We start from the raw sequence: 26,024 nt of genomic DNA on the forward strand, positions 1-26,024 counted from the left end.
AATTAAGGCGCTAGGAATCAATTAATAGTATATGGTGTTCGGACCGCAGCTCCCTTCAAGCAGAAATCTGGATCTGCTTCATAGTAAATAGTAACAAAAAGCAATAAGGGGCGCTGTATCCAACAGTTTCTATTTATTGAATATAATAGCAATAGCAAAATCGTTAAATGCAATAAAATAATTATACAAAATCAACATACAGTGGACATCAAGTGATCCCAAATACAAATCCCCTAAGGATCACAGTATAAAAATGCAACTCACGGGCAACAAATCAGCTGATGCACATGAGCAATAACTCATAGAAAAGGAATATATAACACACACTTGATAGTGGTTCACAGAAACACCTTGATAGATGGTTAAATGCAAATACTTGTAGTGCTTAATAACATACATACAACCGCTGCAGCGGTGTAGATGATTCAAATCCCTAAAAATAAAGGGAACAAGCAATGTCCAGATTAGCACTAATAAACTCTCCTTGTTTCAAGGGCAGATTTAACTTTTCATGCAACAAAACGGTGTATAGCATTCATTAACAAAATATTCCTTTGGTATAATTGTAATGATTTATCAAGTGCAGAAGTGCCGCTGAGGCGGTTAATTGCAATGGAGGGTCCTTTGTAATGGATAAGCGTTGATGATTTATATCAGATGTAAGCTCTCCAGATTCCGTTAATATTAATCGGCAAAACAGTTAGACTTTAGCATACAGCAACTGCAGCAACAGTAATAAAAAGTCTTTAGCGCAATAATCCAGCGCTTGATAGCCAATAAGATAACACAGTTAGACTTTAGCATGCAACAACTGCAGCAACAGTAATTAAAGTCTTTAGCGCAATGATCCAGCGCTTGATAGCCAATATAGATAACACGGAGGCCGTATATACAATCGCTTCATCCACTTACTTTAGCAATCCATTGAATACCCCGGGGTACAGGAAAACGATGTCCAGATGTTGTATTAAAATCCAATAGTGTTCTGACGCGTTTCTCCGTGTTACACACGGTTTCATCAGAGAGATAATGTCAAATAGAGTATCCACATACTATTTAAAGCCAGGTAGATAGGTCATCTGACCATAACTGGCCAATAGAGTCACGATTCCAATCATTCTTTAAGTCAAACGGTGTGTGTATACACTGAATGTATTCAATTAAAGCAGGCACAGATCAGCAGTGACAGATTGAGAACATAATTCCCCAGTTGATATTCAGTAAGGGACCAACTGTTATAAATAAATATTGTGCATGCTGCTTAATACAAATACATAAAATATTAACAGTACCCGTTTTAAAATAATAATCAGAAAACAAGTACAATAAATATCAATAAACGTCTTGAGCTGTAGAGGTCCATTAATGCTCTCCGCATAAAAATGAGATGCTTCTATAGACAAGTACAAAAAATAAATAAAATAAAATTTAATTAAATTAAAATGAAGACCAGGTGGGAATCTAATCCTAAACCGAAGTCTACCATCCAAGGAATGACCCCACCTAGCTCTGCTTAGCTTCCCAGTTTGTTATATACAAGATACCCACAGAGCAGATACACTGATGGTAAATGGAATAACATATATAGCTTATATAAGTTTGATGTAAATCAACTTGAATATATTACAATACATATAAACATACACATATGGATGTAAACAAGTGTATGTATAGACCAATTGATAAATCAGATTATAGTTTAAAAAATATATAAACCACACACCTAGAATAATCCAAGATGCTGGTTAAATCTCAGCAAAAATAAAATAAAACATAATCAATACAATGGCTAGAAGGCTCCTAACCAAATAAGTATTGAAGACAAATATCAAATATGCAATGATTAGTTAATTCAAATATTGTTTAGTTCTATGCTGTCATTTAGACCCAATGGAACTGTCGTATTAAGTCTAAATATCCAATAAGCTTCCCTACGGCAAAGAAGATTGAATCTATCACCTCCCCTAGGGGTGATGTCAACTTGCTCGATGGCTCTAATTTGAAGACCCTCCAGCGAGCCACCCATACAGATGTTAACATGTGATTATAAACTATGGGTCTTCACATTCTTAAGAATATTTCTACGGTGTTCGGTAAATCGTACCCCTACGGAACGAATAGTTCGTCCGACATACTGTATCCCACAGGAACAGTTAATCAGATATACAACAAATGTTGAACGACAATTTAATATTTTTTCAATGGAAAATTTCTCTCCAGATGTATGTGAAACAAAAGTAGCACATTTGTGGTCTGCCGCCAAACAAGTAAAACATTTCTTTCTGCCACATCGATAGAAGCCATTAGGTCTAGTAGTTAGCCAATTCCTCGTCAAAGAGTTGATAGGAGGTTTCCCTAGATTTTTTGGGTTAAAAAAGCTTGGTGCTAAGAATTCCTTAAGGTTGCGTGATCTTCTAAAGACAACCTTATTACCTTCAGGAATGGAGGAACTAAGCAAATCATCAGCTGTCAAAATCGAAGAATTTTTATTTATAATATCCCGAATTTGGCGGGAATAACTGTTATGCTGAGTGATAAACATTAAAGATCTTGCCTCACTGTTTCCTTTTATTTTGTTCGTAGCTGGCTGCTTTATCAGGTCAACCCGATCAATGTCTTCTACAGCAACATAGGCTCTCTGTAGCACACTAGTTGGATAACCTTGTTCAACAAACGATTGATAGATTGTGGCAGCATGTTTCTTGAAATCACTATCAGATGAACAATTCCTTTTCATCCTCAGGAATTGACCCTTCGGAATATTGTCTTTCCATGGCCTAAAATGATCACTCTTGTAATGGAGATAACTATGAGCATCAATTGGTTTCGAAAATGTTTCAGTACAGATGATATCATTACTTACCTTTAATGTGATGTCCAAAAAGTTGATAGTGGCAGAGTCAAAAGTACTAGTGAACCGCAACCCAAAGTCATTAGAATTAAGGTGTGCCAAAAAAAGAGATATAGAGGAATCGTCCCCATCCCAAATAAAAAAGAGATCATCAATATAACGGCCATAGAGGACCAGGCACGCCCCAAATTCAGAACCCCATATATATTGCTCCTCAAAGAGTCCCATATAGAGGTTAGCGAAACTCGGGGCAAACCTGGTCCCCATGGCCGTGCCGAGTGTCTGTAAGTAAAATTGAGTGTCAAAAAGAAAATAATTGTGCTGAAGTATAAACCGAATGGATGACAAGACAAAATCGCATAGATGACCATCCAAATCAGAGGAGGTCAAAAACTTAGATATGACCTTAATGCCTTTATCGTGCGGAATGTTAGAATAAAGAGCCTCCACATCGCATGTTAGAAAATAGTATGAGGGCTTCCAGTGGATACCTTCCACTAATTTCAAAAATGACAAGGTATCTTTAATATGCGACCTTAATGAACAAACAAATGGTTGGAGATGTGCATCAACAAAAAAAGACAGATTACTAGTCAAAGAGCCTACACCAGAAATAATTGGTCTCCCAGGGGGTGCGTGAAGGGATTTATGAATTTTAGGTAAATGATAATAAGTAGGGATCACCGGGTGAGAAGTAAAGAGAAAACCAAAAACATCTTTGGAGATCACATTATTGGCAAGAGCCAAATCCAAAAGGTCCCGTAGTTCTTGTTGAAAAATAGAAGTTGGATTATAATCCAATCTAGTATAGAACTTAGTATCATTTAGTTGTCTCATTGCTTCAAGAACATAATCATCTTTATTCTGTAACACCAGACCTCCCCCCTTATCCGCTGGCTTTATTATGATTTCACAATCTGATAAAAGATCTTTAATAGCTCTTCTCTCTAATGGAGTCAGATTATCTCTCAGAGGTTCAGTTGCTACTCTGTCGCACAAACTTCTAAAATCATTCATAGTAGTTTTATAAAAGCTCTCCACAAACGGACCTTTAAATTGCAAAGGATAAAAATTTGAGGAATTCTTAAACCTCTTAGATGGTCGTGTCTCGTTAATGTCGAACAAATTTACAGTCTGAGAATCTGTATTAATACTTTCTGCCCTCAAAGACTCCAAATCATCCAAAGTTGTTATATCATCTGAATCCAGAATAATGGGACAACCTTCAGTTTTTGATTTTTTTAAAGCTTTATAAGCAAAATATCTCTTTCTACTAAGTCCCCTCATATACTTATTGAGATCCACAAACAAATTGAAAAGATTCGGTTTGGAGGCTGGAGCAAATTTCAAGCCCTTATTAAGTAGTCTCAATTCTGATTCGGACAATTTTTTCTTAGATAAATTAAAAATACCCTTATTACTCAAAAGCGGCGTATATTTTTTGTGAAGTTTAGATGTTCCTCCTCTACGTCCTCTGACTCCAAATCTCTGTTTCTTTTTAATATTGGGGGGCCTCGCCCTTGAGTTGTTTGGGCTTAGGTTTGAAGATTGGGGCCGCTCCCTAAAAAAGATGAAGATGATATTGCAGTATTAGAAGTAAGGGAACCAGCACCTGCTGTATTGTCAAAAGTATGAATAGATTCTCTATTGGTCCCTTTTGATCTAGCTCCTTCTTTCATTTTTTCAGAATTATCTGAATCTGAATCTCCATTTACTTTTCTCAAATGTCCACTGGCTATGGTGGATCCCTCAGGATTTCTCCAATTTTCCTCAAAAGCTGGATGATGGGAGGGGGGAGGAGTTTGTCTTCTGTTATGTGGGTAGAAAGATTGTCTGGATTGATTTCTAAAATTATTATTATTATTTTTATATTGGTGTTTGTAATTACCATCATTTCTATTTTTAAAAGATCGAGATCTGGAAGTGGATGATTTGGACCTAGATCTAGCTGACTTAGACCATTTTCTTGGTTGTCTATTATAAGATCTTACCCTATCGTTTGCATAGTCATCTTTATCCCTTATCAATTTATTGTCCTTACGTGAAATTAATGACCTCTCAAACTCTTCCACTCTTTTGTTAATTTTATGGTCTCGTACCTTAAAACCCTCCTCTTGTTCAAACTCCTTCAAAGAGGCTTGGATTTTGTCTATCTCAGCCTCTATAGTTTGAACCTTATTATTCCTATATTGTACCAACAGTTTCATTAGATTAAAAGAACAAGTGTCTAAAATAATATTCCAGTCTCTAGTGAAATCTGAGTCACCTTGGTCAAGAAAAAAGTTATCTGCAGAAAAAAATAAAATTGCCAACATGCTATTCTACTCACACAGTGACAAGGAAACAATGAGGCCTTCCCCTTTCTCTATGAGAAAGGGGAAGGCAACTGTCACTGAGGCCTCTTCTGGTAAGAAAAAATAAATAAAATACAGTAAAACAAAAAATTAAGGCGCTAGGAATCAATTAATAGTATATGGTGTTCGGACCGCAGCTCCCTTCAAGCAGAAATCTGGATCTGCTTCATAGTAAATAGTAACAAAAAGCAATAAGGGGCGCTGTATCCAACAGTTTCTATTTATTGAATATAATAGCAATAGCAAAATCGTTAAATGCAATAAAATAATTATACAAAATCAACATACAGTGGACATCAAGTGATCCCAAATACAAATCCCCTAAGGATCACAGTATAAAAATGCAACTCACGGGCAACAAATCAGCTGATGCACATGAGCAATAACTCATAGAAAAGGAATATATAACACACACTTGATAGTGGTTCACAGAAACACCTTGATAGATGGTTAAATGCAAATACTTGTAGTGCTTAATAACATACATACAACCGCTGCAGCGGTGTAGATGATTCAAATCCCTAAAAATAAAGGGAACAAGCAATGTCCAGATTAGCACTAATAAACTCTCCTTGTTTCAAGGGCAGATTTAACTTTTCATGCAACAAAACGGTGTATAGCATTCATTAACAAAATATTCCTTTGGTATAATTGTAATGATTTATCAAGTGCAGAAGTGCCGCTGAGGCGGTTAATTGCAATGGAGGGTCCTTTGTAATGGATAAGCGTTGATGATTTATATCAGATGTAAGCTCTCCAGATTCCGTTAATATTAATCGGCAAAACAGTTAGACTTTAGCATACAGCAACTGCAGCAACAGTAATAAAAAGTCTTTAGCGCAATAATCCAGCGCTTGATAGCCAATAAGATAACACAGTTAGACTTTAGCATGCAACAACTGCAGCAACAGTAATTAAAGTCTTTCTATGAGAAAGGGGAAGGCAACTGTCACTGAGGCCTCTTCTGGTAAGGTCAGTCATGACCAAGCAAGACCTTGTCATTCGGACTCCAAAAGTGGTGTCCAAATACTTTTACGTGTAAAAGCTGAGCTGGAAGAAATAGGAAAGAAATTAGAGGAAAATGTATGTTCTGATTCAAAAATGACACAAACCCCTGAGGAGAGTCTACCCACGAGTGCTATGTGTAATTCTGACCTGCCTGATAGTGCACCCATAAAGAAGGCCCCTTTTAGCATTTCTGCAGATGTGTGCATGAACAGCCCAAGTGCAGCCAGTGATACACAAATTGAGGATGCCATTTTGGAATTGCAACAGGATGAGGGGGATATTTGTGTAGCTGACGAGGGCGCTGATGAGGATGATGTTGTTTGTGTAAGTCCTGCCTCAGTGGAAACAGTTCTTGCACGTGATAAGAAGAAGGTCATTGTCATGGTTGGGCATAAGACCAAAAAATCCACCTCTTATGTGTGGAATTATTTTTACCCAAATCCTGACAACAGTTGTCTAGCCATTTTTAGTGTTTGTAAAATCTCAGTAATGTAAGCATGGATGTCTAAATAGACATGTATATGTGTTACCTTCCACTTTCCTACTGTTTCAACAGTATTGCACAAAGTGTTTGTAATCTGCACTTTACTTCAAAGGTAACTAACGATATTATAATTTTTGGGGAATTGAGACTGATTCGAAGCTCAGTGATGAACTTGCTTTTTGCTGTGAATTACAATGGCTTTTTTTACTACATTGTCTGGCACCCTGGATTGGTCTGTGTCTGATAAAAGCACGCATCGTGGAGGGGGTTCAGCGTCGCGATGTATTAGCTGTCCATCTTGCACCACTTTTCTTTTCTGCCACTGCTGTGTGACAATGTTTCCTAGATGTCCTATGAACTGCCGTGTGCTTGTGTCAGTGCTCTGTTGCTTAGCATCCAACCAAGTCCCTGCAGTCTTTGCTTGAAAGTGTCACGGGCACTAGGAGTCTTGCCCAGGATTTCACCAGATGACTGGGCCTACCAGAGTAGTGAAGTTCACACAACAGTCCTCTGGTAGCGGGGTTTACTAGCGGAACAAATATCACAGCAGATGGAGAGAGAATGCCAATAAATAATAGGAAAGTCAGTGACTTGCAGCAATCTTTGGTCAATGAATCAGCGACTAGCTGATATAGTGGAAAGGTAGATTTGAACACGGAGATCAGGATGGACGTGAGTAGATGCAGGGAGGTAGCAGGGAAGTCAGTGGTCTGCTGCTTAGCATCCAACCAAGTCCCTGCAGTCTTTGCTTGAAAGTGTCACGGGCACTAGGAGTCTTGCCCAGAATTTCACCAGATGACTGGGCCTACCAGAGTAGTGAAGTTCACACAACAGTCCTCTGGTAGCGGGGTTTACTAGCGGAACAAATATCACAGCAGATGGAGAGAGAATGCCAATAAATAATAGGAAAGTCAGTGACTTGCAGCAATCTTTGGTCAATGAATCAGCGACTAGCTGATATAGTGGAAAGGTAAATTTGAACACGGAGATCAGGATGGACGTGAGTAGATGCAGGGAGGTAGCAGGGAAGTCGGTGGTCTGCGTACAGCAAGTTGTACCACTGCTTATGGTGAAGAGACTTGTCCAGGTGCAGGTAGGTAGCGGGGAAGTCAGTGGTCTGCGTATAGCAAGTTGTACCACTGCTTATGGTGAGAAGACTTGTCCAGGTGCAGGTAGGTAGCGGGGAAGTCAGTGGTCTACGTATAGCAAGTTGTACCACTGCTTATAGTGAGAAGACTTGTCCAGGTGCAGGTAGGTAGCGGGGAAGTCAGTGGTCTGCGTATAGCAAGTTGTACCACTGCTTACTAGGTGAGGAGGTGTACAAGTGTTGATGAGTGGAAGCATACAAAGATAATAGGATGCAGACACTGAGAGCACAGAGGAACTTGATCCCCAAAAGGTATGCAGCGTATCCAACAAAGTCAATATAACGGTATGTGTGGCGCTGCTTGGTAGAGACTTGCTCAGCACAGATATGCAGGCCAATAATGGATAGTCAATCACAGTTATGCATATAACGACTGAGTAGTACGGTTAATTCCAAACAGGTATGCAGCGTAACAATAACAGTCTATAGCGGGTATGGATACCGCTGCTGAGCGTGGAAACATGTCCTAGCGGATATGCAGAGTAAACGTAGAAAGTCAATAACAAATAGGCATACCGCTATTCAGTTGAACAGTCTGTCCACAGGGAGATGCAGGAACTGCAGAGACGCTGGACGGCAGAGACGAGTGTAGGAACCACAGGTGAGTAGATCCGGTAATCAGAGTCCAGCTGAGGACACAGCAGGAAACAGGAGACTGTAGCAGGTATGGAAACCAGCGATGAGTAGATCAGGAATCAGCAGGAAACTGAAGACACTAGTAGAACACAGGGAACACCTTCAGAGACTCACAGGGAATGAGACTCCAAGATCAGGCAATGAGGTTAATGCACACAGGTGCCTTAAATAGGGAGTTGCCTTATCAACCAATTTGTATTAAAAGCAACAGTCACAAGAGTTCTTGGGAGCTGCGCATGCGCAGACCATCAGGATGGCGGACGGCCGCGGTTCAGGAAAGGTGCCGGCAGGAAGGCTAGGGAGCCACGCACCAGCGCAGAGGCACTCACGGTCCGGTGAGTGACAGAAAGTGTAAGAAAATAATATTATGACCTGTGAGGTACTCAAATTTGACTGCAAATGACTTGAAATTAGTGTTATTGAGGTTAATAAAAATGTAGGGGGGAAAAAAAGCAAAAATATGTGATTTGAGGGAAAAAATAGGGATTTTAGAATAAAAATCAGGACCCAAAACCAAAACAAGAACACGGAGGTCAGTGAACATCTCTATTAGAAACTGCCATCAATCAAAATTGGCACTGGCAAACCCGGGGCGGGAGTCTAAAGAGTTCCCTGGTTTTCACCAAGAACCGCCGCAAGGCAGTATGGGCAGTATGGGCTTTGCTGCCGAAAACTCGCAGGTGACAGCCCCTTGGACCTGGACTGTCTTGGGATGTAACAACAGGGGAAATATAAGAGAGAAGTACCTTGGAGGTGCAGCATAAACAGGAACAAGCTGGAATTGGTTCATGTAAGATTAGGCGGAAGAACATCAGACAGGTAAGTTCGGTACCCAGGTGGTCAGGCAGCTCTTGGTCGGACAGGCAAGGTTTTTTTACACAGGAGATCAGGCAGCTCAGGGTCAGACAAGCAAGATTCGATACACAGGAGATCAGATAGCAGGAACACACAGGGAGCAGCAGAGGAGTCAGTAGCAGGGCAGACAAGTTGCACTGACTCTAAACAAGTGTCAGTGTGACCCTTAAGTAGAGAGAAAAGTTTGAAAAACCCACTTCTGAAGACAAGTCATGTGACCCAGAAGTGGCACGTGCAACACAGAGTAGCCGGCGCTGGAGCGAGCAGAGTTAAGTTCCGCTACAGTACCCCCTGCCATAAGGGTGGACTCCGAACACCCTAATAGGGTTTGTTAGGATACTTCTTGTGAAAATTCTTGAGTAAACGTGGTGCATTAATGTCTGAAGTTTTAACCCAGGAAAGCTCCTCAGGACCATAGCCCTTCCAATCAACAAGAAACTGTACAGAACCTCTGAATCTGCAGGAGTCCAGTAATTGTTTAATCTCATACTCTGCTTGATCTTGAGAAGAAACCGGATTTGGAGACTTCCTAAAAGTAGAGAACTGATTCTATACTACCGGATTCAGGAGGGAAATATGAAATACATTGGGAATTTGAAGAGCAGACGGAAGTTTAAGCCTGTAGGCTACTGGATTGATGATGCCGGAAATTGAAAAAAGGTCCAATGAATTTGGGTGCTAATTTCATACTGGGAACCTTTAGGCGGATATTCTTGGTTGACAACCATACTTTATCTCCTGGAACTAGTTTAGGAACAGGGCACCTTTTTTTGTCAAATATCCCCTTGGAGCAAATGGAGAAGCTTTTCAGGTTGGTGTTGGTCTGTGCACAAATCTGCGAAAAATTGATTATAAGAGATTCAACAGCTGGAACTGAAGATATTGCAGTTTGGGAAAAGGTTGGTTGTCTCAGATGGGAACCGTACATTACAAAAAAGGGAGAATTCACAATTGCCTCATGAAAATTATTATTACGGGCAAACTCTGCCCAAGTTCAGCCCAATCCCTCTGATAAGCATAAACATACATCCAAAGAAATTTTTCGAGTTCCTGTTTGGTCCGTTCAGTAAGTCCATTGGACTTGGGATGATACGCTGAAGAAAAGTCAAGTTTAATACCTAATTTGGTGCAGAAGGCCCTCCAGAACCTAGAAATGAACTGCGAGTCGTGGTCAGATACAATGTGGAGTGAACAGCCATGAAGACGAAACACCTCTTTGATAAAAAGATCTGCCGGAAGTCAGGAGGATAGAAGTCCCTTGAGTGGTACAAAGTTGTAAGCTTTTGATAAACGATCTGTAATGACCCAAATAGCAGTGTAGGACTTAGAGGGGGCAAATCGGTAATAAAATCCATGGAAAGCTGAGACCAAGAACTTCAGGAATAGATAAGGAGATGAATGGACCAAAAGGTTTGGCCTGAGGAACCTTATGCTGGGCGCAAATAGAACAAGCTGCCACAAAGCTCTTAACCTCCTTTAACAAAGATGGCCACCAATATAAATGGATGAGAAGTTCTCCGGTCTTTTTGACTACAGAATGACCCACAAAACCAGAGACATGAGCCCAGTGCAATAATTTAGATTGAAGATGTGGTAATATATAGGTTCTGCTGGGAGGGCAACTGAGATTTTCCAGAGGAAGCTAAAATACAGTAGGGGTCCGAAATAGGCTTTATCTCTTCAGGGGAGTCCTGATCATCCGAATTGAAAGATCTTGAGAGCACATCACCCTTTTTGTTCTTAGACCAAGGGGGGAAAGGTTAAAATGATATAGAATCTTGAAAAGAACAATGACCATCTGGCTTGACAAGGGTTCAGACACCGGGCAGAAAGAAGATAAAGAAGATTTTTGTGATCTGTATATAAAGTCACAGGAAACAAAGACCCTTCTGAAAAATGATGCCATTCAGAAAGGGCTAACTTGATGTCTAATAATTCTTGATCTCCAATACCATCATTTCTTTCTGTGGGAAGAAATTTGCAGGAGAAGAAACCACATGTGTGCAATCTTCCTGAAGGGCCTTGCTGAGATAAAACAGCACCAATAGTGTATGAAGAGGCATCCACCTCCAGGAAAAAGAAAAGCTTGGAATCCGGTTGGTGAAGAATAGGTGCTGAGGAAAATGCTATTTTTTTTAGTAGATCCAAAGCGTTGAGAGTCTCAGGGGACCAATCCTTAGGGTTAGCCGTTTTCTTAGTAAGAGCAGTATTTGGGGCACTAATGAAGGAATAGCCCTTGATGAATTGCCTATAGTAATTCGAAAATCAAAGGAAACTTTGAAAGACCTTTATACCATTTGGGAAGAGGCTAATCTAATATGGCTTTCAGTTTGACAGGGACCTTCTGTAGGCCAGTTCCTGAGAGAATATAACCCAAAAAGGTAATTGTATTTGCGCAAAGAGACATGTCTCTAATTTACAAAAAAGATGGTGTTTCCTACGACGAGTAAGAACTACTTGAACATGTCTTCTATGGGAGGAGAGATCCTGAAGAAAAATAAGGATATCATCCGGATATATGATGACAAAGCGGTAAAGGAGATCTTGAAAAATTTCAGAAAATTTTGGATCACAGCTGGAGCATTACATAGCCCAAAATGGCATTACCAAATATTCAAAGGGGACCATCATAGGTATTAAATGCCATCTTCGACTCGTCCCCTTCTTTGATGCGGATAAGTTTGTAAGCTCGTAAATCTAATTTGGAAAATATGGTAGCCCCTTTGATACGGTTGAAGAGTTCAGATATCAGTGGTAGAGGATATCTGTTTTTGATAGTTATGTAATTTAGGCCATGAAAATCAATGCAGGGACGAAGGCCGCCATCTTTTTTCTTTACGAAAAAGAATCTGGCAAGGATTTCCTGATAAAGTCCCTCTTAAGATTTTCTTGAATGTATTTGGACATGGCCTGAGTCGCTGAAATAGAGAGGGTAGACGTGTCCATGGGGAATGGGTCTCGCAGGAAGAAGCTCAATACCGCAATCCCAGACTCCATGAGGTTGAAATTTGGTTGCCTTCCTTTCACTAAAGACTTCCGAGAATTCCTGGTACTGGGGAAGTAAGGACAAGGATGAAGAAGCTGAAACTAAGTGGACCGGAACCACTTTCTTTAGAAAACGAGAGTGGCACTGCGATCCCCAGGCAAGAATTTAGTCGGATTGCCAGTCCAACGTAAGAGAGTGGAGACAAAGCCATGGAAGGCCCAAGACCAAGGGGTTGATAGCCTTGGGAATTAGATATAAAGAAATCTCCTTCTTATATAGAATTCCAATTTGTAATGTAAGAGGAACCGTCCGGTACTGAATTAGACCCCGTGCTATCTTACTGCCATCGATGGCCGTAAGACGTACAGGATGTTGCAGGGGGGGGGGGGGGGGTTGAGGGGATAATAAATGCCAAAACTACAGCAGAAGAAATAAAGTTACCTGCTGCTCCAGAATCTAAAACAGCAGAAAGAGGGAAAGAACGGTCGCAGCAGCAGAGGAAAATAGGAAAAAGAAAATTCTCTTCCTGAAAAGAGTTGAGGAGAGAGAGATCAAGTGAACGCAATGAGACCCCCTCTTGTCCTGCTAGGCCCTGTTGTTTCACGGATGGTTAGGACAAGAACCAATAAGATGACCATCTCCTCCACAATAAAGACATAATTTGTTTTTAAATCTACTCTCCCTTTCTTCAGGAGAAAGACGAGCCCGAACTAGCTACATTGGCTCCTCAGGGGGTACAGAAGGAGATTGAAACTGAGGGGCTAGGCGAATGGTGGGGTGCCGAGTTTGTTCTCTCTCCTGTGATCTTTCTTTGAATCGTAAGTCCACTTTTATGCACAGGGATATGAGATCATCAAAAGAAGATGGGAGATCACGGGAAGCTAATTCATCTTTTATTTTATCAGACAATCCTTGTCAAAAGGTGGCCACTAGCACTTTATTGCTCCAGTGTAATTCGGATGCCATTGTCCTAAATTGGACAGCGTATTGTCCCACTGACTGAGAGTCTTGACGTAGGAGGAGAAATCCTGTGGCTGCACTCAATACTCGTCCAGGTTTGTCAATTTTTTTTTGAAAGCCTTCAAAATTTCTATCAATCCTGTAAAAGAGTATCACAGAGGCAAAGCCGAGGCAAGAGCGTGACCCGAAAGAAGAGATATAATATAGGTGACCTTAGCTTTCTTCGTGGGGAAATTACCAGGCAACAGTTCAAATTGTATCACACACTGGTCTAAAAAGCCTCTACATAGATTGGGGTTCCCATCAAACATAAGAGGATTAGGAATTTTCAACTGCGAGGTAGAGATGGAGACAGGAACAGAAACAGACTTTACAGGGGTGGCCGCTGGGCGAGGTGGTACCAGAGTATTTTGCAGAGAATCCAGCCGGACTGATAAACCTTGGAGAAACTGCATGAGGCACTATTGATTAGCCTCCTGATCCTCTACTCTTCCCAGCAGATGTTGTAATAGATTCTATGGGGAGGGATTGCCTGCTGGGTCCATATCGGGTCAGTGCAAACTGATACAATCTAATTAGAAACTTGTGTTAATCCCAATTGGCACTGACAGACGAGGGGTCTAACTAACTCCCTGGTTTTCACTAACAACCGCCACAAGACAGGATGGGCTTTGCTGCAGAGAACTCACAAGTCGCGACCCCCTGAACTGTCTTTGGATGTAACAACAGGGAAAATATAAGATAGAGGCATCTTGCAGCATAAACAGGAATAAGCCAGAACTGGTACATGTAAGATCAGGCAGAAGATCGTCAGACAGGCAAGTTTGGTACCTGGATGTCAGGCAGCTCTTGGTCAGACAGGCAAGATTCGGTACACAGGATATCAGGCAGCTCAGGGTCAGACAGGCAAAATTCGGTACATAGGATATCAGGCAGCTCAGGTTCAGACAGTCAAGATTCGATACACAGGTGATCAAATAGCAGGAACATACAGGGAGTAGCACAGGAGTCAGTAGCACGGCAAACAAGTTGCAATGACACTGTACAAGTGTCAGTGCGAGCCTTAAGTAGAGAGGCGAGTTTGAAAAATCTGCCTCTGGAGACGAGTCATTTGACTCGCCTCCCGGAAGTGCTGCACGCAGCACAGAGAAGCTGGTGCTGGAGCGAGAAGAGGTAACCTCCGGTACACGGTCATGAGTGCATACACACTGCAGAATTGGAAAGACATCGCTCCATCATTCAACGAGATTTTTAGTCAAGTTTAAAAATTAAATCAAACAATGCAATGTGCTTTGGAAGATAATCGTTCATCGTTAGAGCGTATACAATAATGTGATATTGGGCCAAACAGTCGTTTATCATTTGATTGGCCCAATAATCGGCTGAAAAACCTGTAGTGTGTACCCAGCCCAGCTTGTTCAGTAATGTATACATTTTAAACATTTAACTCTTAGGAGCAGTTCTGAACTTTGATGCTCCAAGCTTGAATATTGCACCATAGTAGCCAAGTAATTTAGCTTTTAAGACCCAGTTGTTAATGCTGTTCTCACTTATTTTACAATTAGATTGTCCATATTGTGATTCCACTACCATTGGCCCATTTATCTTAATATTTATATATGTACAAATTTAATTTTAGAAGCTTTCACTGGAAACGTCACTACTTACTGTTATGGCTTTCTATATTTATTTTAAAGGTGAATTGTTATGACAGTTTATTTAACAGTATTTTCTTGGTGTTGATTTCACCATTTTAGAGTAATTTTTACATAAATTTAAGTGGCTGAAACAAACTGTCTATGACAAAGGGGGCACATATTTTTCAGTTGTATCATTTGCACCAGCTACAGGATAAGTGATAGTGATGACAGTTGCTAATGTATGCTAGAACATGTGTTTGCAATCAGCAGCAACTGCAAAAATGCATTTTATGTACAGTAGACATTAATAACATGCTAATATATGTATTTTATGGGGGAGGGGGTAAAAAAATATGTATATGTTAATACATGTTATGTTAATATTTTATCATTAAGGACTATACTATTAACTGATGACAGTAGTTGATAGAAAAAATAATTCTGTGCGTTCTGCTGGGACTTTTGTTCCTCATATGTATTGAACTTATCCTGCAGTGTGTTTTGTCTCTCTCAATACAGCAAGTGCTTTATATGCAGAGTGTACCAAGAACCATATTCAACAAGAGATGTTTCTTTAGATCCACCTGTAGTTCAATACAAACATATCAGAATTACATGCATTTTTTTAAAATAAATAAATGCACAGTACTTTAGTTTTGCATGTATTTCACAGAGGTACAAAAATTATTCTCTAACTTTGTTTGGAATGAGAAGCCCCCCAAGAGTCAAACAGTTGGTCCTAAAAATTCAATCCTGGCAGGAAACAGAAAGTTTCCTGATACTAAACTTTACTGCTGGGCCACACATTTAGGGCAAATTGCTGCAACATTCGCTTCTCTAGGTAGATTACTTGGTGGATATATAGTATATCAATTTTAACTTTAGCCTAACCTTAGATTTGCACTGAAAACACATGTAATCCCCTGTCACTGTGTGTCGTGTGGGGTACAAAGTTTACACAGTGCACCTCTTTCTTAAGCCCTGGCTAGCTGATGGGCATGGGTGTAAATCACCAGGGAATCCTTGCACATGCAGTTGTTTCTTTGTTAGTAGTGGGACACAGGTGATATCATTTTGTGGTGCAGTGCAATAAAAGTCACAATAATTTGGATGCCAGACCATCTCTATGACAAACTGAGCTCTTTATTTACACTCCTCTTCCTCCAGCATGATCATCATAATGGTTGCAGCAATAAAGAAATATATACAGCTCCTTACTCTCTCCAGCACAGTTCTTATTGCGCAATATGAATATGGTTGCAAATATATCTGCTTACTCCTCCTGCACAGTTCTTAATGTTATCTAGATGTAATATAACATAGTATACACGTCTCCTACAGTCCAGTACTCCATACTTCACTGCAGTTCACCCTTCTCTGCAGGGGGATTCACATGGATGCTAACAGGCAGCAGCTTCTCTTTAATGCATGCAGTTCTGACACACGCTGTGTAACTCTGAACTGCAGCTCACCCCTCATCTGCGGGAATTATTTCTCCTTTGGGCTCTGACATTTCTCTTTGTGTACTCTCAGCTCCTTAAGCTCTGATGTTTCAGTTACCATTCCTTTTGCAGCAACCTTCACTCCAGAGTCTCCTCCATGCAAAATATTCCCCTCTCTCTCTTAGGGTTCTCCTTAGTGATATGGAGTTCTCCCCGTCTCTGGGATTAGGGACTCATCCCCTCTGTATATGCAGTCACACTACTGCATGCAGCAATCCCCATTTCCTTCCCCTTATAGGCTCCCCCACTCATGCTTAGGGGACAGTAGTGATTGTCTCTAGGCAGCAACCGCCACTCACCCCCTCCTGGGCAATGCCGAGGAAACCTGGAACACCCACCGTCACTGTCCAAGATCCCCAGCTTTCACATTAACTCTGCTGGCCCTGTCTATATCTTTCTTTCTTCCTGGGTCTTTCTCCCCTGTTACTAACAGCCCCTCCTTCTTCTCACTCAGCCTCTCACAGGCTGGGCAGGGTTATCACCATAGCAACCAGCTTGTATCACTTTTCAGAAACACCTAACTCCCCCTCTAGATGAGCCTTCCTGTATTCACTGGGGTGCAGGGTTTACTAAAACAGCGCTAGGGGGTGTTGCAAACATGCATATCTAAATTTAAAATTTTAACTGCCAATTCACCCCTTATCCCATATGGAGTTAAAAGTTTGCAATGTGCTCACTTGGATTCTTGGAACACTGGTCAAGAATAAGCATTAAATGCAAAGCTCACCCTCCTGATGGGGCACAATGTGCATCAATGGACACCCTACAGCAGAATAACCTTAAACTGAACCAGAGACTATGAGTATTTCCAGGTCATATATATTGCCCACTCACTGCACCCCAAGATGCTTTATAACCTCTTACTCCTTTAGGATCGGCCCATGATATCATCAATTTACAATATGCTACTAGATTCAACCTCAGAGTTTCACCACAGACATGAGCATGAATAGGAGATGCCTGGAGGAGGACTATTGGGAGAACATCAGAGGAATAATTCATGGCAGTATTGAACATCGCTCTACCAGAAGGATAGGCAGCTCAATCTAGTTTTATTTTTATTTTAAGGTTAAATAAGGTATATCAGCACTTAAATTGTTTCCTTTGACTTTTATGCATCTATTAGGATATATTCGGAGAGAACATTGAGCATTATGCAGTACTTACTGTGATTTTCTAAAACCCATTAGAGATTTGACTTTGTCTCCCTATTTCTGGTTCTCTTAGCTGAGAAATACCAGAAAAGTGTTTTTGTTGTTTTTCTTTTTTTTTTTTTCAAATCAGTAGCAGACTCATTTTAGGACTAATCCAAAGATTCAAAGTAATAGCTATAATGAGTGGCACCCGTGGGGGTTAGCATTTACTTTCAAATTAAAAGTTCTTTTAGAATCTGTGCTTACAATTGAAATGCATTCACTTGCATTCAAAGACTGATGTGTATTTCAATGTGAAAGCAGACTAAATAAAGATGCTTCTAGCAGAGTGGAAATAGAAAACAAAAAGAAGATTTTTTTTATGCATATTTTTTTAAAGGGTTTCATTTACTATTGAACATGGCCATAGACTTGAACTTCTGATTTAGAGACTTAGGGCTAGATTTACTATCAGGCGGGATGCGTGGCGGCTTGAAGCCGCCATGCATCGCCGCGGTTTTCCGGCGGGTTTGCATTGCAAACAGTCGGATTTACGAATGGGCGCATTTCATCTTCAATTTGAAGCCGCCGGCGATGTCATGGCGGGATGTAATGCTCAAAGCCGCCGGCAGTTTTGAATAGAACATGGCGCTTTTGCTTTAAATGACGGCGCTTTCGTGTGATGGCGGTTTTTTTGAAAATTACACATAGAGTACACCACTTATGAGGAGGAGCTGCGCCGGATAATGCCGCCAGAGATTGTCGAGGGGATAAATGTGCAAGAAACAGGTTAGCCCTCGTTTGCCCAAGTAGTTGGTGAATTATTTGCCTTTTTTACGCTAACAGTTTTAAAAGGACAATTTTTTTCTTATTACTGTTTTTTTATTTGCAAACACATTTTTCAAATAAACTGTATATTTGTCAATTGCTTTTTGCTGCAAATACATTGTATGCTTTTTCTAATACATCCAGATACGCCAGGACCGCAGTTAAGTCCCAGTCCGAGGTTTACACCTCCACCTTCAGTGAGAGATTCGGGCCCAGAAGAGCAAGCAGGTGCGTGTTCTCTGTTTTGGAGAGAAATAATGGAGTTAGTAGATTTTCTGTGCAAATGTTGCTGTCAATGTTATATTTCGTTACTTTTATATGGTTTGCAATGAGAACATAGGGCTACATTTACTAAACTGAGATGTTGCCTATAGCAACCAATCAGATTATAACTTTACTTTATTTATTGCATTCTACAAAATGACAGCTAAAATCTGATTGGTTGCTATAGGCAACATCTCCACTTTTTCAAGCACACAGTTTAGTCAAAATACCCCAGCATGTACTACACAGAGGGAGTACTAAAATAGTATTTGCTTACCCCAAAACACGGTCTAGCAGCATTTGGCTGTCTGCATCATCATATTTGTAGGTCAAAAAAACTTTGCATTTTTAGTCCCCTCAGCCATACATAGTCCAAATGAGAATATGTATTCAAGAGAAAAAAAGTGCCTCCTTAAGCAGGTAGCATAGGACAAGAAATCAAGAATGCAAACATTGTTAAACAATCTGTGGTTGCACAAGATTATTCTTTTCTATCCAGTGTTCAGAATGCAATATACAAACATATTATATCCTATACACTTACCGTGATTTTTCATACATAGGGCCGTCTTCATATCAGGCACCTCAGTGGGAGTCCATGCAAAGGATCAAACATTAATCACTCTGCAAACAGTGGATGCCCCTGTGTCTGGCCTCCACGAGCTTTCACCTGGGCCTGCAGAACAACCATCACACCAGCAACCTGCACCTCCAACTACGGACCCAGCAAGAGAAATGGCGCAGGCAATTGGGCTTTTTCAGCAGCAGCAATCCAGCTTTATGGACAGTCAAATGAGGCACATGTCACACATTGTGGCCCATTTGAGGCGGGCACACCGCACCAATAGCCAGATCCCTGCTGCATTGAACCGGATTGCATCTGCTATGGAGCAGTCTAATGTCTCTATGACCCAAATGACTTGGGCTGTGGATACCTTACATTCCTCAGTTAGGGAGGGTAATGCCAATGTGATCCGGCTGGCAGGGCAAATCCAACAGGAAATTGTGGCCCGTTTCCCTGCACCGATGTCATCAGTCACCACCAGTACCGCTAGCATGCCTAGTAGATCTGTGCTGAGTACTCCTCCAAGGAGAGGTGCTCGCACCAGGGGTGGCCGAGGGAAAGGAGAGAGTGGCTCCAGACCTACTGATCTGCCAGCAAAAAGGCATCGCTAGTGTAAATTATTTTTTTTTTGGGGTATGTTTTGTACATTTATTTCTATTGTGTTGTAATACAATAAATGCAGTTACATTTCAATGCAAAAGGTCTTTCTTTTCTGCAAATGAAACAAGAGTATACTGCTTGTAAAAAACAATACACTATTTCCACTTACACATTGACTTCTGCCTGTAACTTTTCAGGGATGTTCACATTTACCACATGAGGAGTACACACTATCCTCTTTTTAAAGGTTCCAATTTCCAAAACAATTTAAATAAAAAAAGCCATTGCACTCACATCAAACACATTTTAGAGCAATAAATGTTTATCCTACTATGCACTTACATGTAAAGTAGTTTGTAATGAGACGGTCTCTAATCTGCCTTCCGCCCTCTGTGCTCTGCACATCACCAGATGTGACACGGACCCCTTCTTCTTCACTGTCTACTGCAATAATCGGTGGGGTAAGTTGATGTAAAGCCAGGTTATGTAGCAGACAGCAAGCCAGGACAATCTCAGATACCTTTTCAGGTGCATACATAAGCACCCCACCAGATTTATCAAGGCACCTGAACCTGCTTTTCAAGAGTCCAAAGGTACGTTGTATGACACCTCTAGTGGCTATGTGTGCCTCATTGTATTTGTGCTGTGCAGGAATTTGAGGATGCAGCAGAGGAGTCATGAGCCAAGAGCTACACCCATATGCTGAATCTCCTGCAATAAAACAAAAAATGTTAGCTACCATTTAATTTGAGCATGTTGTACAGAGTTAGCACATGTGAGGCAATTTGACCAATGATAAGGGATATAAAAAACATGGTAAGTACATACCCAAAAGCCATCCCTCCGGCATTTCACCACTTTCATATTTGGCATAAAGGATAGACTGTCTGAGGATAAAGGCGTCATGACATGACCCAGGATAGCCTGCAACAACACTCATTATATGCTGGTTAGCATCGTACACAACCTGCACATTCAGGGAGTGGTAATGATGGCGATTAACAAAAACCTCTGCCCTGTGGTGAGGTGGTGTCAGGGCAATATGAGTGCAATCTATTGCTCCCATTACATTTGGGATACCTGTGACCCTATAGAAAGCTCCTTTGAGCTCATGCCACTGTGACTCCTGGCTGGGGAAGCTGATATATCTAGGGCACACTCTTTTAAGGGCACCTAAGACCTGTCCAAAATGCCTGAAAAATGTAGGCTGCATTATGCCAATCATTCTGGAGGACACAGATTGAAAGGAACCTGTTGCCAAAAAGTGAATTGCACACAGTAGTTTGTGTAGTCCTGACACTGCATTAGAACGGCTGGTTGTAGGCTCCAAATCATCCTTCACTTGCTCATAAAGTGTCATGAGGTTAGTACGATTGAGCCGAAACATTTGTACTACCTCCAAATCAGCCAAAGACTCCAGATTCAAACGCACTGTAAATGCACGTGGAGTGCGGGGTCTTCGTAGGCTCCGCGGAACAGATGCCAACTGCTGTTCATCCTCCTCCTCCTGGCGCCTTTGTGCCTCCATCAGATAAAAAGCTGCAAACATACACTGGCAAGAATGCACCATATTCCCTGCAAAAGCCATTCTCCAACAAACCCACACCTGAAAAATAATGAGGGGCCCTTTTTGTAAGCATCATGATTAACTGCTGGGCAATAGACTGTGATTGTCTATGATTTATTCATCCAGAAAAAACATTTTTCACATTTGGATTGCATTAGCATTAAATTAAATTAAGGGTTAACTATGTAATGAAACATTGTGCATCCTAATTTCTTTGAGGCACCAGTATTATAGTGGATTTGTTCAAAGGAAAAAACAACTAGAAAAGGAATGTTGAAATGAGAATTTACTATGCAATCATACAGGGTGAATTTTTTTTTTTTAAAAAAAATTAAACAGTACCCTGAAATTACATGACACTTTGGCCATTTTCTAGACAGAGTCCTAATGGAGTAATCATTGGACATGAAATAGGCCTTTCTCTTATGTTCTGATTGTACCTCAAACAGCATACTGTTTGAACAATTTTGCCGCTCACAAGCAGCTCTTTCATTTTGGTCTTTTGAATGGCGGTTTTCCGGCGGCTTTATAAACCCCCTAATAGTAAATCCGGCTGTTTGTATGTAGAACATTGTTGAAACCGTCATGGCGCTTTCTAAAGAGGCGGCTTTGAAAAAATTATTTCTGGCCGTTTGGACGGCGCGTTTAGCGTTAGTAAATCCGGCGATGGCTAAACCGCCGGCAAACCCGCCAAAAGTCGGCGGGTTTACAAACACGCCTGATAGTAAATCTAGCCCTTAGTGTATTACAGGGAATTGCATGAAAATAATTAACAGCACCCAAGGTGAGGGAGGGGCTTGTTATGATAGACATTGAATTATTCAGTATCTGTCACAATAATCCCTAACCCCCATCCAGATGCTATTATTATGTAGTCAGTCCCAGCCTCCAACTGTAAATCATTCACAGACTAATAGAAAAGATACAGAAAGAAACACGACACATATTATTTTAAAACTTCATGGAAGTTGCATCTATTCATATATGAAAATAAATGGAACAAGGGGGCACTTCCATAGTGTAAAATCATCAGATGTATGCAGGCATATATCAGCCAATGCAAAGACAAAAGGTAGTGTTATCCCTACCAACCAAGAACAGCTCAATGCTGTATATTTCTGATAGCTTCATTTCACAAACAATTTTAGCAGCATACAATCATTCTAATTAGTCAGACCCTCAATGCTTTTCATCAGAGATTTCACCAAGAGGGGTGGATACAAGCTCAAAGTACAGTTTTCATATGGTAAAACAAATTAACAAAGCAGGTGTGTATAAATAACCAATATAGTAAATGAATGATGAGGTTAAAAAATAACACCAGTCCATCAAGTTCAACCTATTTTGAATCTCTTGGTTGGTAGGGATAACACAACCTTTTGTCTTTGCATCGGTTGACCTTCTGACTGCTTCCTGGTAGTCATAATATGTCAGGGTAGCATAAGGAGAATATTTAATTCCCGTAAAGGACATTGTATTGCAAGAAGCTCCCGATTTATGGTTGGAACATTCATAACAAAAAACTTCCTATCAGCTCAACTACTTAAAGGCATATATTTGAAATTGATCAGATGAAGCAACTGACAATCTGTTTCAATCAGAAAAAATCCCTCCTGGCCCAATACTGCAGTCAATAAAATTAAAAACATTATTTATATTGTGGCAAGAGCCCGCTACTGCAGAAGCACACGCATACAACTTCTTCCTTTTTATGGTTCTTTATTGTCAGGATGGTAATAATGTTTTGACACCGTATACTTGCACAGCAATTATGGAGACCCTCAACGCTTACTATACATAGTCCAGCTCTCTGTCCAGATCAGCCAGCTAGCCCAGCGTTGATCTCCCTGAACAATGAAACAAGCAGGGTTTTATACCTGACACTCCTCCCACAGGCCTAGCTTGCTGGACAGGTGACACACCCACCTTCTCTTTAAAGGAAACGCCCATTCCTGGCTCTGTTTAGACTATCAGACCCACCCTGTCTGTTTGCTGAGAGGAAGCAGCTTTTAAATCATGTAAGTAAACCAATTTTAAACTACACATATGTTTTTACCTGGTTTAATCTCCACCTAGGTACATAACTGTGCCAATGTTTTACTCTACTTCCCTGCTTTCTCTGCATATTGGCAGCTAAATGCCTCCTTTTGTTACATATCCCTCCCCTAGTGCCTCCAAGTAGGGGGACGCGGACTTCGCGAGGAGCGCATATTTTCGTGACAACGCATCTGCATTTTTGTGTAAAATCCCAGGCCTATGTTCTACTGAGAACTTGAAAGGTTGTAGTGCCAAGAACCAGCGGGTTACCTTGGCATTTACCTCCCGGTTGTTCTGCATCCATCTTAATGGTGCATGGTCTGTTATTAGGGTGAACTCTCTGCCTAGGAGATAATAGCGCAGAGCTTCTGTAGCCCATTTTATGGCGAGACATTCTTTTTCGACAGTGGCATATTTTTGTTCCCTTGTAAGCAACTTACGACTTAGGTACAGGACAGGATTTTCTACTCCATTCTTCTCCTGTGACAAGACTGCACCTAAGCCAACACCAGAAGCATCAGTTTGGAGGAAGAACCTCCGGGTAAAATCTGGTGCTTGTAGAACTGGAGAGGAACAAAAAGCTAACCGAAGATCAGAGCAGGCGGTTTCTGCAGAGTCAGACCAGGTTAATCTATCTGGACAACTTTTTTTTAACATGTCCGTAAGTGGAGCAGCTCTAGTGGCGAAGTGGCTTACAAACTGCCTGTAGTAACCTACTAAGCCTAAAAAGGTTCTTAACTGTGACTTTTTCTCTGGTCTTGTCCAGTTTTTGACTGCCTCCACTTTGTCTAGCTGGGGTTTTACATGCCCTCGACCAACAATGTACCCCAAATATTTGGCTTCTCTCATGGCTATGGCATATTTCTCTGGGTTAGCTGTTAACCCCGCGGACCGTAATGAAGCTAAGACCGCCTCAACTTTGGCTAAATGTGATCCCCAGTCTGGGGTATAAATCACTATATCGTTCAAGTAAGCAGCTGCATAAGCTGTGTGAGGTCATAGCAATTTATTCATAGCCCTTTGGAAGGTGGCGGGTGCCCCATGCAACCCAAAGGGTAGGACTTTATATTGATAGAGACCATCAGGGGTGGAAAATGCAGTCTTTGGCTTGGCCGTGGAAGTCAGGGGAACTTGCCAATAACCCTTTGTTAGATCAAGGGTTGTTAAATAATTGCTACCAGCAAGATTTTCCACTAGTTCATCCACACGTGGCATCGGATAGGCATCAAACTGCGACATACTGTTTAGGCGCCTAAAGTCATTGCAGAACCTAATTGTCCCATTGGGTTTCGGGACAAGCACAATGGGACTATTCCATTCACTAGTGGACTCTTCAATTACATCTAACTGGAGCATCTTCTCGACCTCCTTTCTCACGTCCACCCGTCTGGCTTCTGGAATACGATATGGCTTCTGCTTGACAATGACTCCTGGCGCAGTGACAATGTCGCGTTCGATTAAGGTAGTGCGCCCAGGAATGGAAGAGAAGACATCCCTGTTCCGGCGAATCATTACTTCAGTCTGTTGTCTCTGTTGAATGGACAAGGCTGGCTCTATGGGCACTTCAGACTTTTCAATGGCAGTACTCACTACCTGAGGAGAGGTTTCCTCATCATGCCAGGGTTTAAGGAGGTTCACATGATATATTTGCTCCTCCCTTCTCTTACCTAACTGGTGGACTCTGTAATTGACAGGACCGACAGCCTCTAGAACTTCATATGGACCCTGCCAATGGGTGAAAAGTCTGCTTTCCTGGGTAGGAACCAGGACTAGGACCTTGTCCTCGGGCTTGAAAGAGCGAACAACAGCACTTTTGTCATAACTTTTCTTCTGTCATTCCTGAGCCTCTTTTACATGTTGCTGCACAATGGGCCCTATCTTTCCTAGCCTCTCATACATTTGGGACACAAATTGTACCAGATTTGGCTACCTGGGACCTTGCTGCTCCCACCCTTCTTTTAACATATCCAAGATACCCCTGGGCTGTCTCCCAAACAATAACTCAAAGGGACTAAATTCTGTTGAAGCTTTAGGTACCTCACGGATGGCAAACATCAAATAGGGAATAAGAGTGTCCCAATCTTTTTCCTCTTGAGCCACTGCTTTCCTGAGCATGTGCTTTAATGTGCGGTTAAAGCATTCCACCAAGCCATCTGTTTGTGGATGGTATACAGAGGTGTGAAGCGCCGTAACCCCTAGCAACTGGCACATGTCCTTCATCAGTTTAGACATGAATGGAGTACCCTGGTCTGTGAGGATTTCTTTGGGTATTCCCAAGCGTGTAAACATCAATACAAGTTCTTTAGCTATGGTGCTGGACTTTATGTTTCGTAGGGGAATTGCCTCTGGATACCTGGTTGCATAGTCAAGCACCACTAGTATATTGGTGCCTACTTGCGGATTTTTCCAGGGGCCCCACAAGGTCCATAGCTATCCGTTCAAAGGGAACTTGTACTATTGGTATTGGAATGAGAGGTGCCCTGTACATGGGTTTGGGACAGGTTCTCTGACAATTGGGACAGGACGGGCAATACTTTTTCACTGCCATGTGTACACCGGGCCAGTAAAACCTAAGCAGAACTCGTTCCCGTGTTTTATCCTCCCCTA

Source organism: Mixophyes fleayi, chromosome 1 (genome assembly GCF_038048845.1).
Source record: "Mixophyes fleayi isolate aMixFle1 chromosome 1, aMixFle1.hap1, whole genome shotgun sequence".
Taxonomy (NCBI): domain Eukaryota; kingdom Metazoa; phylum Chordata; class Amphibia; order Anura; family Limnodynastidae; genus Mixophyes; species Mixophyes fleayi.